At 40.8% G+C, this 18,494-nt stretch overlaps 1 long non-coding RNA gene across 1 annotated transcript; it reads right to left on the bottom strand.

Annotated features, from left to right (window-relative positions):
• Positions 1-13,693: 13,693 nt before the first annotated feature.
• LOC109367039 lies at positions 13,694-17,529 on the bottom strand. The gene is made up of 3 exons (XR_002113776.1): positions 17,443-17,529; positions 14,373-14,597; positions 13,694-13,857 (listed from the first exon to the last, which is right to left on the bottom strand). It is a non-coding gene; the product is annotated as an uncharacterized LOC109367039 (long non-coding RNA).
• Positions 17,530-18,494: the final 965 nt, after the last annotated feature.

Genomic DNA, 18,494 nt, shown 5'->3' with positions numbered 1-18,494 from the left:
TGCCAGCTAACGGGCGGGTGAGGTATCACTGCAGATGACCCAGTGTCACGGGAAGAGCATTGCTGGCTGCAGCCCTAGGGCTCATGCTGATAAGGATCAGGCTGTGGGGATCAGTCATACTCTGTCAGATACTGTTACCCTGTGTCTGAACAGTGATGCTGTAACTTGCTATTGATGGAGGAGAGCTGGAGGCAGGCCGGGGAGAAATGCTGGGCTGAATAAGGGGCTGTGTCAGAGCCTGCTGTGAGGCCCCAGTGCCTCCCAGCATGTGCAGAGGGGGATTGTTGAGTTTTCCCTTTCTAGCAGGCCTGTTTTTATGCAGACTGGGCCATGTATGTTTCAGCGGTTTGTAGAGGCAGCTTCATCACTTGTACCAGAGGGGTGGCTTGCTCTTCTGGAGGCTCTCTGCAGGCACTGGGATGGCTGCTGCAGGGTATCCGAAACACAAGAATGTGTTTGTTGCACAGTGGCTTGTCAAATCATTTAAATTTACTATAGTTCATTTCTGTTTAAGGATGCTGTAATGGGGAGCATGCTAGCAATATGGATTGGTACTTGTGTTACACAAACTACTTGTAAGGCTTGGAGATGTGCACCAAGTGGGTTGTGTGTCCTTTTAACTGTGCATGTCAGAGTTTTCAGAGGGCAAAGAATAGAATCTGTTACTCTCTGAAGCATACAGTGAACATTTTACTTCAGTGGAGGAGGCCACAGAGAAAATTAGATGTGCTGATTGGAAATTGCATTTCCTTTGCTGATTGGTACAGTGAAACTTCGCAATAAAGATCACTAAGCAAGCTGGATAGCAAAACTGCAGTAAAGTATAATTGATTCCAATGGTCTTTTGACTAGCAGCACTGTCACTTGTTTCAGATCATCTTAATAAATATTTCCAAGATTCAGGTTAAATAATTAGAATATATTTAAAGTTCAAGAAAGAATGCAATGTTCAACTATATATTTTGATCCACAATATACCAACTAGTAGAATCACATAATAAAAATTTGGTATGGAAATGTGTATAATCAAAACCATCTTGTAATGCTGCTCTGTGTCAAGTATTCCTTCTCCCTGACCTCATTAGGTGTACCTAGTCATTAGATACAGTGTTACTAAAGAGTTTTAACTTAAAAGCAGCTTTGATTAATGATTGGTTGGACTGAAGTTTAACTGTGTAGGATTAACTAGATTTAAAAATGGCAAAATGCCATAGTAGCATTAATGCCAGACTTTAACAAGAAGCAGAAGTAAACTCCAAGGACCCTTATGATTTTCATATGGACTAAACCCATGTTCTCATTAACTTAATGTCCTGTCCTGTTTTGAAAGCTAATGTTCTAATAATTCCTAGAGAATAGTAGCTTAGGCAGCACATTACAAATATGTAATCCTTATATGTTTAATGAATCATACATTTTGATAATTTTAATATTAGGCTCATTCAGCCATGTACTGTCATTGTAGTTGAAAAGTACATTTTCACATTTCTATGTTGTCTGCCATTTGAATTTTATTTTAATGTCTTCTTATTTTAGTTTTCCTGAAAGTTTAGAATTGGCATCTCTACAGCTAAATATCCTTATTTTTTTCTCCATTGATCACATATTTCTTTATATCACACTGCTGAGAAAATGCAACCAGTCTCACTTAACGCACTATTCAGTCATCTTAAATCCTACTAAAGTATATAGGATTTAAATATAATGTAATAAAATAAAGTTAACGTAATGCTGAGTTGGGTCCATTCTGTCTAGCATTTTTTCCAGTCCGTGGGATCTTTGCTGAAATAATCAGAATTCATTGATATATTATTGGAGCTGAACAGGAAAAAACTTTCTCCTTTCAAGAATCTGAGCAATTCTTTTTGCTGCATTGATCCTGATTTCATCATCTGGGTTATTTTTCAGTGAGCTTCCAGTCACAAGAAGTGCGTAATGAAACTTGTTTCAGTGTAGTAACGCATTGTGAGAATTAGGCAGTGTTAATAATTAATAATAGCAGTTCTTTACAGAGGCAGCACTCTTTCTGCCAAAGCATCCAGCCAAATACTTGGGCTGCAGAGCCTAATTTCTCATTGAAATCCAGGATATATTAGACTTGACTTAGATAGGATTACTCACTCAAGCAAATTTACGCAAGTGTATGAGGCATGTATCCAGCTTGTAGTGAGTTAGGAGTCTACCTACTTGTTTGGCTCTGTGCCTTAGGCACTTGCATAACGTTGCTTGCATGAATTATCCCATTAAATCAAGACCCGCATAAATATTATTACTCATACCAGCAAAACTGTGTTGTGGACAAGTGCTGACAGTCCAGGATCTTGCTTCCTATTATACCATATCAAAAGGTTCTGTTGTTACTAATGATCAGATTGTATTAACTAAACTTTATATTTGCAGTCCCCATTGGTAACGCCACTGAGGTTTTTGGTTGCGTTCTAATACTACCTTTGTATTTTTTGCTTCATTGACTCAGTGATATTTTTTCTCTCTTATTTTTAGGAAGAAGGGCAACAAAAACAAAGGAGAAGAAAAAGAAGAAAAAGAATTTGATGGAGAGGGCTCAGAAGCAGCACAGCATCTTTTTAGCTACAGACAAAACAAGCCAGTAAAGACTTGATTTACTTTTTTAATATATTTTTGCAAAGTGCACAAAAGCTGCTACATGCTCCTGCCCATGGATGCACTACAATTCAGCTGCTTTAACAGTATTGGTGGCAAATAACTTGTGAAAAGAAGCCCACAAGCTTGTTTGTTTTATTTATATATTTTTTATTTTATTTTTTCCTCTTATTTTGACCTGAAGACTTCAAGGTCAGGAGCACACTGAGTTGAATCAGTGGAAGTGGTGCTGAAGTGTGTCAAAGATTTTGTACTGAGTGTTTGGTCACTGTGTTGACACTGAATGGAAGCAGGAAAGAAACCTATGTATCACCATTAGGCGGACTTGTGCATATTTAAATAAAAAAAGGAAGTCTTGGAGGTGTAGGTACTATTGCATTTATGGCCTTTGTCTCCTACATTTGTACATTTCAAGAGTAAATGGATATGAATCACATACTTAGCATTAATATGCATTGTTCTCAACATCTACTGCATTGAAACTGTTGTACGAGTATAATAAAACTGCATTATGACAATATGCCACAAGAATCACTGCTTAGAGTTACAAATGTGCAGCAGACTTTATGTGTACATATTACTCCGTCTACGTATAAATGAACATATTTACTGTACATCTATGCATTTTTATGTATAATACTATATACATGTTTAAAGTTATGTCCTGTTGGTTCTAGTAATATACTTTAAAGTAATCCAGTAAATGTTTACTTTACCATGTTTTAAGGATCTTTTCATGTTTCTCAATAGTTACAAACTGGATTTTTTTCTTGTTTGTAAAGCACATTCAGATGCTAGACTACCTTGTACTGACGCTCATAGTGGAGTGTCAGCTCTGAAGTATACTTGCCAGACTGGTATAATGCAATTCTTTTCTGCTCTTCTTTACTCCTATCTCAGCCCTAGTGTATTTTGTCTCAGAAAAAGTAGGGTAACTTTTAAAGATGAGGCATGATGATAGATGTTTTGAGTGTCAGGAAAGAAATTTTACAGAAAGTTCTTGGTATCTAAGATTGTATATGTAGTTTTTCAAATGTAATGCACAGTGTTTTATTTCTCTTAGTCCTGATCCAGTCAGATACAGCAACTGAATACTTGAATAAGGAGAAACAAAAGAAAAAGCAGTGTGTAATCAGTCATTCAGCAGTACAGTGAGCACCAGTCAGTTTCCCAGTATTGACAGTTAACTGTCAAAGTTTAACAAATTTAAACTGCATCTGGGCTGGGGGAAGGTGTCTTTTTACGTAGCTAAAATGGCTCAGGATGTGTAATTTGGTATTCTTGCATTATTGGGCTTTTGTTCAAGGAGAGTTTTGAATATCTTCTTGGAAAATCCCGCAACTAAAATGCCTGCCACTTATGCTGTCACTTATAGAAGTTATAGTTCTAGGACTAAAACTTGCATCACTATCTGCTCAAACAAGGTGTTTTGTTAAAAATTATTTATACTTAAATTTTGACAGGTCTGGCTAAGAAGTTAATTCTAACAAAAGGATAAATCTAAATCTAGGACTGTGAATGTTTCCAGCCTCTGCTTCTATACTCACTTCTGAGCTAGGATAATAGTTGTTCCACTGCTACAGGCTCCACCAAAAGCCCTCTCTCCATACTGTCCGCTGTGGCAGTTAGCTAACTGCTTGAGGAGTCCATCTCCCCCAGGCATGAGTATTTAGCTTTATTAACACAAAAATGATTATCTGGAGCCCATCTTCCAAGGGTAGACACTTAGCTTAGTTAGTATTTGAATGGTTTTCCTCATCTCTTTTGTCCTTCTGAAATAGTTTGTAAGTGGGGTCTCTGCAATCACTTGCAGAGAACTGGGGAGCAGAGAGAAAGAAGGCTGCTTAAATGTTCTTTCACTGTGATCCTAGTCAATAAAGCTTCTGTATGACCTGGTTTAAATTCTACTTGTGTTACCAGGCACACAGAGTCCTGATGTTCTTAAACAAAGGAAAAGGAAAAACAGACCCCAGAGCCCCACAAGTATATTTTTGAGATATATTTTAGAAAAATCCTACAAATCTTAGTTTTAGTTTTATGGGCTATATGCTTCATAAGTAAACTAGGAAATAAAGCATCTATAAGTACAAATATATTCATAATTAGCTAGAAGAAGTGTTGCTAAAAAAAGAAAAGTGCAGTATTTAGACACATATGAACATTCCATGAAACTGCTTGTGGACTTCCACTTAACCATGAGGTTTTCTCCCTTCATTTAGAATATGACCGTATTTACCTAGAACATAACAATGATAAGGACAGTAAGATTTTTCTGACCTGGGCTGCTATTTTAGACTTTAAATGCTCACTTTAAAATAATAGGAAAAAAAAAGGGCAATATAAGCTGTAGCTGCCTGTCTGCTTATTGGTTATCAAATTTGGCTGCAAGTGCAGTGAATACCCTCGTACCATCCTTTTAGTAGTGGTTACAGATGTTGTATTAGGCATGTCATAGAAAGAATGCTACAAAATACAATAAAATGTCACAAGCTTCTGACTAAAATATCTTTGGTCCTTTTTAATTTAAGGAATGTATTGCTTTGGAATAGCATGCACACAGATGAATTGGAGAATTTATTATTTTGTTGATACTTACATGTTTGAAAAGGATACAGGCACTGTGCATTAACTACACATTGATTTCCTCCTTCCTAGTCATCTTCATATTGGGATTTTCTTGAGAATACAGACGCAAGAAACTCTCCCTAAGTAACAAGTGCCCTCATATGTAGTTTCTGCTTTGTCCTAAATAACTGTTTCAATTCCCTTTTGCACAGTAGGTCCTATCAAAATATTTATAACATTCTGAGTTTCATGAGATCATACTTCTCCTGAAGTTGGAAAGGACCTCAAGAGACCACTTAGTCCCAATCCCCACTCATAGCAGGGCTAAGGTATGTCTAAAGTGGAGAATTTTGTAACCTCTTTAGTCCCTGTTGCAGTATTTGACCACCTTCACAAGGAATTTTTTTTCTTTTCCAGTAAGAATTTTATCATTACAATTTTTGTCTGTTTCTACTTGACTTTCTACTGAGAAGAGTTAGGTTAAGTCTCCTCTATACACTCTGTTCAGGCAGCTAGATGCTGAAGACTGCAGCTAGATTTCCCTCTAGCTCCTTTTCCAGATTAAATACTCACAGATACATTTTTTTCTTTTTGAAGCTGTCACTACCTTTCAAATCTAGAAAATTTCTTTAAAATACTGGCAGGAATTGGAGCAAAGAGTTTCTTTCTTCACACTTAGGGTTTTGTGCCCAAAGTTTAACCATTAGCTACTGGAAATTTGCTTAAAACTAAGGAAGATTCAAGTTAGTCAAATAAAGAACTTTCCACGCTATATTCATTGGGTTAAAAAAATGCTATATTACAATTACGTGCAAAAAGTCCTTTTCCCTAAGCATATATTCTTTAATATTGGATTCACCTTTCTCAGAAGAAACAATTTTATAGCCTCTCTCTCCTTTCAGGACCTCTGTATCTTTAGCATGTCCAGCCTCCTCCTGGCCTCCTAATATGTGTCCACTTAAATGAAACAACAAAAAATCTACAAAAACACAGGTGCAAGGTTAAAGTAATTATTTTGTGGCTGACTGGTTTTTAATACATCTCAGCTGTTCTTGCTAGTGAGAGATTATTGCTACATTTCTCTTATTACTGGGGAAAAAAAAAGAAAAATTGTGCTTGATATTATAGTAATGCACGCCTTCCATGCTACAAATGCCAGTATTAGAAAATTGTTCTCTGACACTGAATGCTTAACATAAAGATGTCAATGAAAATTAAAAAATAAAATAAAATAAAATTTTAAAAAAGCTAGATTGAGAGCTCCTAAATTAAGAAGACTTTTGCAAACAAAGACCAAAATCAACTTTTCTTTCTTTCTTCAATTGTTCTATATTGTTGAAATAGAATATAGAACAAAACTGACTGCACAAGTACCATACTTTTTTAAATGGATAAGGCTAGTAATGAGTGAAGCTACCACTTAACTGAAGGTAAAACAGCCTTTTCAATTCAAAAGGCATATCTCCTTCCCTCCACCACCAAGATGTGCTTGTCTCTTGACACTAGTTCACTTCCACTTGTGATGTTGTAAGCCAGCATGAATTCCAGTACACTGATGTTATTTTGGACAGACACCAGTAAGAACAAAATGTACCCTTTTGAACATGTAACCTACAAACAACTATCAGCTTTTTGTTTAGCTCTTTACTGAAAACACTGAGCTTGGCATTGTTTCTTTCATGAAATCCTCTGTCCAGGAGACAGGAAACAATATTAAATTTAGGAAGTGTTAGAGCAACCTGACCTACATGATGCCCTTAGCTTTCTGTGTAACTTTCCAAGGCTCCAACAGATTTTTAAAATTATTTTCATTTTTTATGCAAGGTAGAACTATTCATGTCTAATGAACTCCAGAAAAGCTGGATCCTTACTTAAACTGGTAAGCAGTATCTTTGTGTTTACGTCTGCAGAGAAATTGCTGCTCTGTCTCCTTGTGAAGTTGTTTCTTCAGCGTATTCTCATGTATTCTTGTTCATTTGAATTGAGCAACACAAGCAAACAAGCAAACAAGCAAACAAATGAAAAAACCCTAACTAATAGCTTATAGACCACAAATGAATAAACAGTGATTTGTTTTTCACTAGTCTCTTCTCAAAATAGAAATTAACCTCAAGAGAGATAAGTGATAAACCAAACAGTGGCACTTGGAGTACATGTCTTGGCTTGCAAATATTGTGGCTTTCCGACTGAACTCTAAGGGGGCTTTACAGGAATCACAGAATCATTAAGGTTGGAGAAAACATCTAAGATCATCTAGTCCAACCATCAACCAATCACCACCATGTCAACTAAATCATGTCCCTGACACCTATTCTCTTCTTGAAAACCTTCCCACCACCCATACAGAGCGGCCTGTTCCAATGCATTACACCTCCTTCTGAGAAGAAATGTTTCCCAACATCCAGCCCGAACCTCCCCTGGTGCAACTTAAGGCCATTACCTTTCATCCTATCACTGTCACCTGGGAGAAGACACAGACCCTCACCTTGCCACAATCTCCTTTCTGGTAGCTGTAGAGAGCAATAAGGTCTCCCCGAGCCTCTTCTCCAGACTGAGCAATCCCAGTTCCCTCAGCCAATCCCCATAGGAGTTGTTCTCCAGACCCCTCACTTCGTTGCCCTTCTCTGGACACACCCCAGGGCCTCAACGTTTTTCTTGTAGTGATGGGGCCAAAACTGAACACAGCATTCAAGGTGCATCCTCAGTGGAACTGATTACAGGGGGACATGAAGTGGTGGGGTTCAATATCTTGAGTGAAAGAAGTAAGACAAAAAGTAGGATTGCTACCCTGGAGAACCAACTTCAACCTTTTCCAGGGCTACTTGGAGATACCTCATGGGCTGGTTTGCTAGAAGGTAAGGGGGCCTGTGAGAGCTGTGCAGCATTTAAACAGCACTTCCAAGCTCAGAATCACTGCATCCCTAAGAGTAGGAAATTGGGGAAGGGAGACAGGACACCTGTGTGGATGAGCAAGGAGCTCAAAGATCAAAGAGAAATTCTATGAAATGTAGAAAAAGGGCCTGTCCTCTTGAGAGGAGTATAGTAGTGTTGTCAGGGCCTGCAGGGATGTGACGAGGGAGGCTAAAGCCCATGGGCCCCGATGGGATGCATCCACGTGTGCTGAGGGAGCTGACAGAGGTGACTGCTGAACGCTTTCTATCATCTTTGACAGGTCTTGGAGAACAGGAGAGGTGCCTGAAGATTGGCGGATAGCCAATGTCACTCCAGTCTTCAAAAAGGCTAGAAGCAGGATCTGGGAAACTACATGCCAGTCAACCTCACTTTTGACCCTGGAAAGGTGATGGAACGGCTTTTTCTGTTTGCCATCTCCAAGCAACTGGTAGAAAAGAAGGCTATCAGAAGTAGTCAGCACAGATTCACCAAGGGGAAACTGTGCTTGACCAATTTGTAAAAATAGACTTGGCTAGTGTCTAAAGCATCATCTCATTTTTTGAGAAAATTCATATTGGCATTAATTCAGATGCAGATAAAGACAGAAACAAACACATTCCAAAGATTTTCTGCCCAGGCTGAAGAACAATGTAATCTTCAACTGGCAAACTTAAACTTCCAAATATTTTGGAAGTTAAGATCAGATGTAATCAGAAACACAGTCTCACAAATGCTATTCGCCAGTAAAATCTCTCTATGGCAAGATTCCATGAAGTTTCAACCCTTCAAAGCAAAGTACTTCTAAAATGCATGTTATATTTACATGTTTCATAATTTTTTTTTAATAACAGTAGTTCAGAAAGATATGATATTGAGTATATGTGGAATTAAAAAATGCAAGTATTGCAGGACACATTTTAAAATCAAATGAGGTCATTGAATACCTGTACTGACTAGGAGCAGCTGTATCTTTAGGACTGCATAAAACTATGTGCTATATGGGGTAGTGTGTAGCACATTCAGCTGCAGATCTGATATGAGGATGGATGTGGTCAGTATTTTCTTTATGAATGCGAACACAAAAATTTATTACATTATTAAAAGCTCAACTTGCAGATGAAATCTTGGCTTCTTCCCATTCAGTCTATGTAGGTAAACTTGTTGCCTTCTGATGAATAAATCTCTCATGAAGACAAAAAGTCTTCATGAAAAATACAATTGCTAATGCAGTTTTTTATCAGTGGGGGACAGCATGAACTGAAAAACTAATATAAGCTTAGTAAGCCTTCAGAATTCTGAAAATACTCTCATTTCTTCCAAGAGTATTGTTTTTACCAGTTCTGGTATCTCTGGATAACAGGAGAGATAGAAAGCATGTGTGCAAATGGGAACTTCTCAACAGAAAAAGAAGCCACTGGCCAGAGCCCAATGTCTTGCATATTCAAGGTCAGTTCAGTGCCAGCTATACAAATTGCTACCTAGAAGACGGTGAGCTTCATAATTTTTACTTGTTTTTTTATAAAAAGTTCCTAGGCTTCTAACTGCTACTCTTTTGTTTGTAGAAAAACTAAGAGGAGAAAATATTATTTATTCATAGAATAGAATCATAGAATCATAGAATGACCTGGGTTGAAAAGGACCACAATGATCATCTAGTCTTGACCCCCCTGCTATTTGTAGGGTCACCAACCACCAGACCAGGCTGCCCAGAGCCACATCCAGCCTCGCCTTGAATGCCTCTAGGGATGGGGCATCCATAACCTCTTTGAACAATCTGTTCCAGTGTGTCACCACCCTCTGTGTGAAGAACTTCCTCCTAATATCTAACCTAAACCTCCCTGTCTCAGTTTAAAACCATTCCCCTTTGTCCTATCACTATTCAGTGTTGTAAACACTCGTTCCCCCTCCTGCTTATACACTCCCTTCAAGTACTGGAAGGCCACAATTTGGTCTCCCTGGAGACTTCTCTTCTCCAAGCTAAACAAGCCCAGTTCCCTCAACCTTTTGTCATAGGAGAGGTGCTCCATCCCTCTGATCATCTTAGTGACCCTCCTCTGGACTCGCTTCAAGAGCTCCACATCCTTCCTATTCTGGGATCTCCAGGCCTGGATGCAGTATTGCAGATGGGGCCTCACAAGAGCCGAGTAGAGAGGGACGATCACCTCCCTTTCCCTGCTGGCCACCCCTTTTTTAATGCAGCCCAGAACACAATTGGCCTTCCAGGCTACAAGTGCACACTGCTGGCTCATGTCCAGCTTGTCGTCCACCAGTACCCCTAAGTCCTTCTCCACAGTCCTACTCTCAAAGAATTCTTCCCCCAGTCTGTATAAATACCTGGGACGACCCCATCTCAAGTGCAACACACTGCACTTGACCTTGTTGAACCTCATTATTGCATACCGTGTTGATCCTCTCCAGCCCTTTATTACTGTAGTCCTTCATTCTGCCCAATGCTGTGCAGTACTCAAGTGTCACTTTTTCCTCACTCATAAAAGAAGTAACAGTGACAAACTTTAGTGTGGCATTTCTCATCCAAGGAAGAAATGATCAAATAGACTTGCTGAATTAGAAACTTGCTAGTTCTAGTTCTTGTGAACCAGAAGCATTTCCCAGTTGCCAATCTTTTTCAGCAGGGATAAATCCCTGGTGGATGACGGGCTGGCAATGAGCCAGCAGTGTGCCCTGGTGGCCAAGAAGGCCAAGGGGACCCTGGGGTGCATTAAAAGGAGAGTGGCCAGCAGGTAGAGGGAGGTGATTTTCCCCCTCTACTCTGTCCTGGTCAGGACTCACCTGGAGTACTGTACTCAGCGGTGGGCCACAAAGACAATAAAGGGCCTGGATCATGTCCGTCCGCTATGAGGAAAGACTGAGCAAACTGGGTCTGTTCAGCCTTGAGTGCCAGTATATAAGCAGACTTTTCTGCATTAATGTAATAATTGGGTCTCTCAGTATTTTTCCAGGTCAACAGTATTGACATCTGCTCCGATGATAGTTCCACACATGTTCTACTGCTATTTGACAGCTACTCATCAGGATCTCACAACTCCTGTCAATGTTAGAAGTAATTGCCTCTATGACCCTTTTTAGGAGGCTCCTTCAAATAATTCATATGACTATCACAGTTTTATAATTTTTAGTTATCGGTATTCCACATCATAACATCATGTGGTGCACTGACAGTTAAAGAGTTAATGCTCCAGGTCTGGGTACCTTTCCCAGAAGAGAAGAACTATAGACTGCATCTCCCAGAGAGCTGTTTGCTGTTCTGTTACCATTTCCACTCGGAGGGAAGGATAAAAACCGTTTGTAGATCACGAGACCCACCTTTTCCTTTCTGACCGCCTGGCTCATCTCTGTTGCCGGTTCCGTATCGCTCCAGCTTACTTAGAGTAAGGCCTTTGGTTTTTGGATGCTCTCTCTCATTTGATTTATTAGCTTCAATTCTAATTATATTGTATTATATTGTATTATAGTGTGCTATCTTGCATTCTGATACTTTATTAGTAAATTAATTCGTTTCTCCTCAGATTGTTGCCACAGTTTTGTTTTTAGGCCCTTCTCCCTACCCTTTTCCTGTTTTCCTCTTTTTCCCTTTCCCAGGTCATGGGTTCATGGGTCCCTCTGCCCCACTAGTCACAGAACTGGGCCAAACCAGCCTGTAAACTGTTGACAAAGATACATAAGCATTCCTACCAAACAGAAATCGATACAAACAAATGAGTACAAACATCAGTAGTACAGGAAATCATATTTATTTAAAAAATAGTGGTCTTCCAAAACCATCCTGCTTTGGCTGGCTGGCTGGCTGGCTGGCTGGAGTCATGGCCCTGGCCTGCCTGCCTGCCTTGGCTGGCTGTTAGGTGTTGGAGTCCCTGCCTTCCTGCATTAGCTGGCTGACTGCTGTTGCAGCCCATGCCTGCCTGCTTTGGTTGACTGGCTGGCTGGAGTCACATCCCCTGCCTGCCTGCCTGCCTTGGCTGACTGGCTGGAGTTGCAGTTCTTGCCTGCCTGCCTTAGCTGACTGGCTGCCTGGAGTCGCACCCCCTGCCTTCCTGCATTGGCTAGCTGACTGGTTTTGCGGCCCTTGCCTACCTTCTTTGACTGATTGGTTGCCTGGAGTTGGGTCCCCTGCCTGCCTGCTTGCCTTGGCTGACTGTCTGCAGTAGCGGCCCCTGCCTGCCTGGCTTGGCTGGCTGGCTGGAGTTGTGGCCCCTGCCTGCCTGCCTTGGCTGACTGGATGCAGTCATGGCCCCCATGTACCTGTCTTTGTTGGTTGGCTGGCTTGTGTCACAGTTGATGTTACAATGTCAAGATCCCCCTACTTATAGCATTTTGCTGGGATGTGGCACATAATGTCATAAGGCTATGGCATTGTGACTCTAATTCCCAGGGCAACGAAAACATGGCTGTGTTGGGTGATGGGAGGCTATGGCCCCTACTTGTCACCAGCAGGATTCTGTGGGACTTTATTTTAAGGCCATTTTTCTGTAATGTTTTGACTGTTGATTCCAATAACGATCTGGAAGTTATATTACGTAAATTTGTGGATGATGCTAAGCTGCGAGAAATGTTGACTCCCTTGAGGGCAGAGAGGCCTTGTAGATCTGGACAAATCTGAGGATGGTCCCCATCTGTGTGAAGAAGATCAAGTGCTCTGTTCTGCACCTGGGATGGGGCAGCCCTGGCTGTATGTACAAACTGGGGGTTCGATGGTCTGCAGAGCAGCCCTGCAAAAAGAGATCTGGGCATTCTGGTTGGAGACAACTTGAATCTGAGCTGGCAGTGCACCCTGGCAGCCAGAAAGGCCAACCGTACCTTGGGGCGTACCAAGCCCAGCACTGCTGGGTGAGGGAAATGGTTGTCCAGCTCTGCTTTGTGCTGTGTGGCTGCAACTCCAGCAGTGGGTACAGACAATTTCTTTGTAGCAAAATACAACACTATATGGACCTTCCACAGCTGTACAAAGCAGCACAGCTGCTTTTTGCAATCTATTTTATTAAGGTTTAAACAAGGAGGTTAGAATCCTTGCACAACCCTTATGTGAAAATTTGAAGACTGATGTTAGTGAGAAAACATCCCCAATCTGTGTACTATGTGTCTTAATTTCATGAAGATAAAAAATACCCAGTGATCTTTATGGAGAGATACTAGAATACTCAGTGGTCATGCTAGAAGGCAGAATCATAGAATCATAGAACCATAGAACCATAGAATCATAGAATCATAGAATCATAGAATCATAGAATCATAGAATCATAGAATGGCCTGGATTGAAAAGGACCACAATGATTATCTAGTTTCAAGCTCCCTGCCATGGGCAGGGTTGACAACCACTAGACCAGGCTGCCCAATGCCACATCCAGCCTGGCCTTGAATGCATCCAGGAACAGTAAGTGATTTACAGGGAGATGACTACAAGAAATGGGCACTATTGGTACCAGTCAATCAGTAAAACTACTTTTTGAAGTAAATAATCCCACCATGATTAACCTCTGTAAATACTAATTACCAGATCAAATGATTTGTTTGATGAGAATTGTTTGGAAGTGTAAAACATTAGAGTATGATATAAATATCTGAGGTGTTAGAAATTCAGTGCTATCTTCACAGTATCTTGTCACACATGGTCATTTTATTTTTCAACACATTTTATTTTTTTCCAAATAAAAGCATAAGTGGGCATAAGCTGTAAGATTTAAGCCAAGGGGCAAGCAATGGTGACCTGTGCAAACAGGTGGTGAATCTCACACTGATGGTCACTGCTGAATCCAGCTGACTCTGAAAAAAGGGAAAATCCATCTCTTATAAACAACCTGAGCCAAACCCAGAAGCCACAAGTGCTGCTATCCAAAAATATTTTAGGAAGACACTGACAGCTGCTGGGGACTGAAGAGGTACTCTTATAGCAGAAAATGCTCCATGCTGAAGGGGTTATGGACACTGAGGGACCTGTGGCCAACTTGCACTAGGGCACTGACAACACCTAGGGCGCTGCAACCCACTCTGGAGCAAGTACATCTCCGAGTCAGTGCAGCTGTGGGTATGCCTAGGTAGGGGCACCGTGGGGGTCTGCAGCTCAATCCTATGGGAGGAGTTTTGGTGGACTTAGTGGGACTAACAACTTGAGGAAACATAAACCAATAGCCTGTACTCGGTAGCAGCAATATTGTTAGGTATTCAGGTTAAAGAAAATACCATTAAATGGAAATTATTCTGAATGTCATAGAATCATTAATGTTGGAAAAGACTACTCAGATCGTCTAGTCCAACCATCAACCCACTCAACCACGTACCTCAGTGCTACAGTGCCCAGTAAGTTCCTGAAGGGCACAGAAAGATGCAGCTGAGATGCAGTGTTCCAGCTTTGGCAGGGTTCCTGTGAACCAGGAGTTGACAAGCTCCCTTTGACCATTCCTTTTTGCAACATGTGTATAAAAGAGCAATCTGAAGTTCCAGGAGCGTCATGTCGGGATGATGAATCCATCAGTTTTCTTTGGTTGTAGGTTTCTCTTCAGTGGCTGTAACGCAAATTATGAGAAGCCAAAGGAGAAAGCTGCAAATTATTGGGTACTGTCAACTTCAATATAGTCAGTCTGATGGATCTGTGATTTGACAACATTCTCCTTGTCAATCACTGTTGTAAAATATTAATACATTTGATTATCAAATGTGTTAGCCAAATGTTCACTCCAAAAGTAAGCACAGTCGGAAGTCCAGCGACACGGTGGCTCACTTAGGCTGCTCACACTTGTGTTGCAGAGCATCTGCTAAAACTCAAGGGCTGCTCAGCTGCTCATTGATGACCTGTGACAGCTGTTTGGTGTTCTTTAGAAAATCCTCACTGAGGATTTTGGAAAAGACCTCTAAGGTCATCTAGTCCAACCATCCAACTAGCACCAATATTGCCCTCTAACTATGTACCTCAGTGCCACAGCTCCAGATTTCTTGAACACTTGCAGGGATGGTGATTCCACCACCTTCTCAGTCAGCCTGTGCCTGTGCCCAGCTTCAAACCCTTTGCACTTGCACGAACTCTCTCCCTGGTTACAGAAAAGTTTTGCATGAGAAACATTGCTGCCCAATTGCAAGGAGATGGAACCACAGAGAAGAATCCACCAGACATTGGTGGGATTCCTTGGTGATGGGAATAGGCTCATGGCAGTGGGAAGAAATCCACAATGCAGTAAAGGAGGGTTGCCCATTCTCTCCTCCAAACAAATATGAATTTTAAGAATTAAGAAGGAAAACACCGCTAGCATTACAGCATAAAGTGAAAGAACTATGTGATGACAACCTCCAGCACTTCTGCTTGTGCAGCCACAGTAGGAAGGTAGGTAGAAATATCTACCAGAAGGACCGTCCTTAATAAGCATTAATGTAATTGTCCCCACTACAGACGTCACAGCAGCAGGAAGAAGAAAGGACTGCCTGTCAAGTGGAGTGGGAGTGGCAGGACAGTCTGCAATATAGACTGCTGCACTCTGTTGTATGAATAATAAAACCAGCCAGCACAGACAAGGAATTATGAGCTTAAAATTAAAAAGGCCTCTTCAAAATTCTTGCAGCTTTTTTTTTCTTTTTTCTTTTTGTTGTGTGTGTGTGTGTGTGTGTGTGCGTGTGTGTGTGTGTGTATGACTGTATCTAAGTCCTACTAAAAAGCCATGCCTGAAGAGCTGGCACCATCTGCTGGCTTAGAAAGCTCCAAGATACATCCCAACAATTTGTCTCGGCAAACTTTTATAGCTGAGGTATTGACCAATTATTACATTTAATTGCTTGTATGCATTTTTTAAAACGTTGTATCTTTAAGCATACTGGTCTGTCTTAGAAAATGATCATGAGTGTTAGTCTATCTCATGCTGTAAATCAGGATGGGCTGCTCTAGATATGAATGTTGTGCTAAACATTAAGAACAGTCACCTGGAAACGAATAAAAGTATGAGTAATAACCAAATACAAATGTATCCCCCATACATAATGTGCTAGTAAATGCTGACATTCAGAGACAGGCAATGTGGTACAAGAGGAGGATATTGGCTTTTGCAATTACAATCACAATCCATCCTCAAAAGATTAAAGTTTTACACAGTGGTTGTTCTCAGGAAATTTGGTGAATCCTAATATTTAAGATGAAAGCACAATAAAGGATGATTTTTTTAAAGAACTGGCAGATAGATTTTATTTTCCAGTTCTCACTGAAGCAGAACTTTTTACAGACTTCAATTGTCAGTAAATTTTGTTAACCTCGATAAGGATTTCTGTAGAACTGGGCTGAAGCATGAATAGGCTGTTCTGGGCAGAAAAGGGATTGCATGAAAATGGCATCTTCTTACTCAGCAGTTCTGCCTCCTAGGGCCATACTGAGCATCTGACTTTAATGATGAAGATGAGGTCATCCTGCTCTTTCCTTCTGCAAAACTTTTCTGTAACCAGGGAGAGAGTTCATGTAAGTGCAAAGGGTTTGAAGCTGAGCAAAGGCACAGGCTGACTGAGAAGGTGGTGAAATCACCATCCCTGCAAGTGTTTGAGAAATCTGGAGCTGTGGCACTGAGGTACATAGTTAGAGGGCAATATTGGTGCTAGTTGGATGGTTGGACTAGATGACCTTAGAGGTCTTTTCCAACCTTAATGATTCTGTGATTCTGAGTGTAACCCAGAGCAGAAAGAAGGAAAACAGAAGACAGAAGATGATAGGGTTTCATGTAAGTTGTTAATGGATTTTTGTTTTTTGGTCTGCATGCATATTCTTGTCCTCAATACCAAACTAAGTATACAGAAGTTGTGTTTGTTGACACTGCAGCAAAATTTCCCACACAACAACACAATTTCACACAAAAACAGCACACGATAAAGCAGACTGGTAGCACTGTGCTGCAGTTACAAAATCACAGAATTGTTTGAATTGGAAGGAGCCCTTAAAGGTCACCTAGTCCAACCCCACTGCAATGAATAGGGACATCTACAACTAGATCAGATTACTCAGAGCTTGGTGCAGCCTGACGTTGAATGTCTCCAAGGACAGGGCCTCTACCACCACTCTGGAAAATCTGTTCCAGTGCCACAACACCCTTATTGTAAAAAACTTCTTCCTTATATCCAATCTCCTCTCTTCCAGTTTGAAATCGTTTCCCCTTGTCCTATCATAATAGCACCTGCTAAAGAGTCTGTCCCCTTCCTTCTTATAGCCCCCCCTTCAGATACTGAAAGGCTGCTATCTGTTCACCTCGCAGCCTTCTCTTTAGGCTGAACAGCCCCAGCTCTCTCAGCCTCTCCTTGTGGGAGAGGTGTTCCATTCTTGCGATCATTTTTTGTGGCCCTCCTCTGATGTGCTCTAACAGGTCTCCTCTCAAGGTGAGGCCTTACCAGAGTTGAGGAGCAGGATCACCTCCCTCGCCCTGCTAGCCACACTTCTTTTGGTGCAGCCCAGGAAATGGTCGGCTTTGTGACAAGCCAACTGTGACAGCACATTGGCTGTGGGCTGTGACAGCACAATGCTGGCTCATTTTCAGCTAATCATCCACCAGTACCCTCAATTTTTTTTTTTGGCAGGAAAATTCCGCATGCAAAATTCTTCCCTACTCATGCATTTATTTTGCAATATTCTTGAAAACTGTTTTTCGAATTTGTTGAGCTCTTGTGGAAAATGCTGAAGGCAATCTATTTAGAAAACTTAGTGCCCACCCCATGAAAAGTGGCTTATAAGTCCGAGGTTTCTGTTGGTGTGCCAGCCTAGGAGAGCTTTCAGGATTGGTCTTGCAATGCATGGTCTCTTGCTTAAGATCAAAATAGGCTGCAGCAGAAGAAAAAAGATAAGATGAACTTGCACTGTGATGCTATACAGATAACCTTGACAAAATGTGTCAGCCATGTTTCAGCTGAGGTGAGGAGATCTGAAAAGTCCTGAGATGTTTGGCATGCCAGAGAGTGCTGAGCTCAGTGCTGAGCTGAGGGAACGACTAACAACGCTCAGGTTAGGGAGGAATTAACAAGGTCCTAAATATAATAGAACATCACACGAGACAACATCTTTCAATCAGACAAACAACAGACCTACCTTTATGGGGAGATGGTAAAGGAAATGAACTGTGTTGGGTTGGTTGACAGTTTAACATCTATCTGCCTGTCTGTCTGTCTATCTGTCTATGTTTCTTTGAAACTATATCAGAAGTTCTGTGCAAACATTTCTAGGTAATTTGCTGTCTGAAATGAAATGTTTGATGAATGCTGCAAAAATAGATGAATTTCATTCTCTGATTGCAAACTTAGCAGTGGTACTTAAAAAAAAAAGAAAGAAAATTAAGGTGCTTCTAATAAGGAATTTATTTAGTAGATCTATTTTATTGTCTCATACTCTATGTCAAGCAGTAGCTAGTAATATTTTTTGCTGACAGTAATGGAGACCTAGAATAGAAACA

This window comes from Meleagris gallopavo, chromosome 3, assembly GCF_000146605.3.
Source record: "Meleagris gallopavo isolate NT-WF06-2002-E0010 breed Aviagen turkey brand Nicholas breeding stock chromosome 3, Turkey_5.1, whole genome shotgun sequence".
NCBI classification, from domain to species: Eukaryota; Metazoa; Chordata; class Aves; order Galliformes; family Phasianidae; genus Meleagris; species Meleagris gallopavo.
The sequence above is the reverse complement of the archived record's forward strand: the minus strand, read 5'-3'. Positions and strand labels throughout refer to the sequence as shown.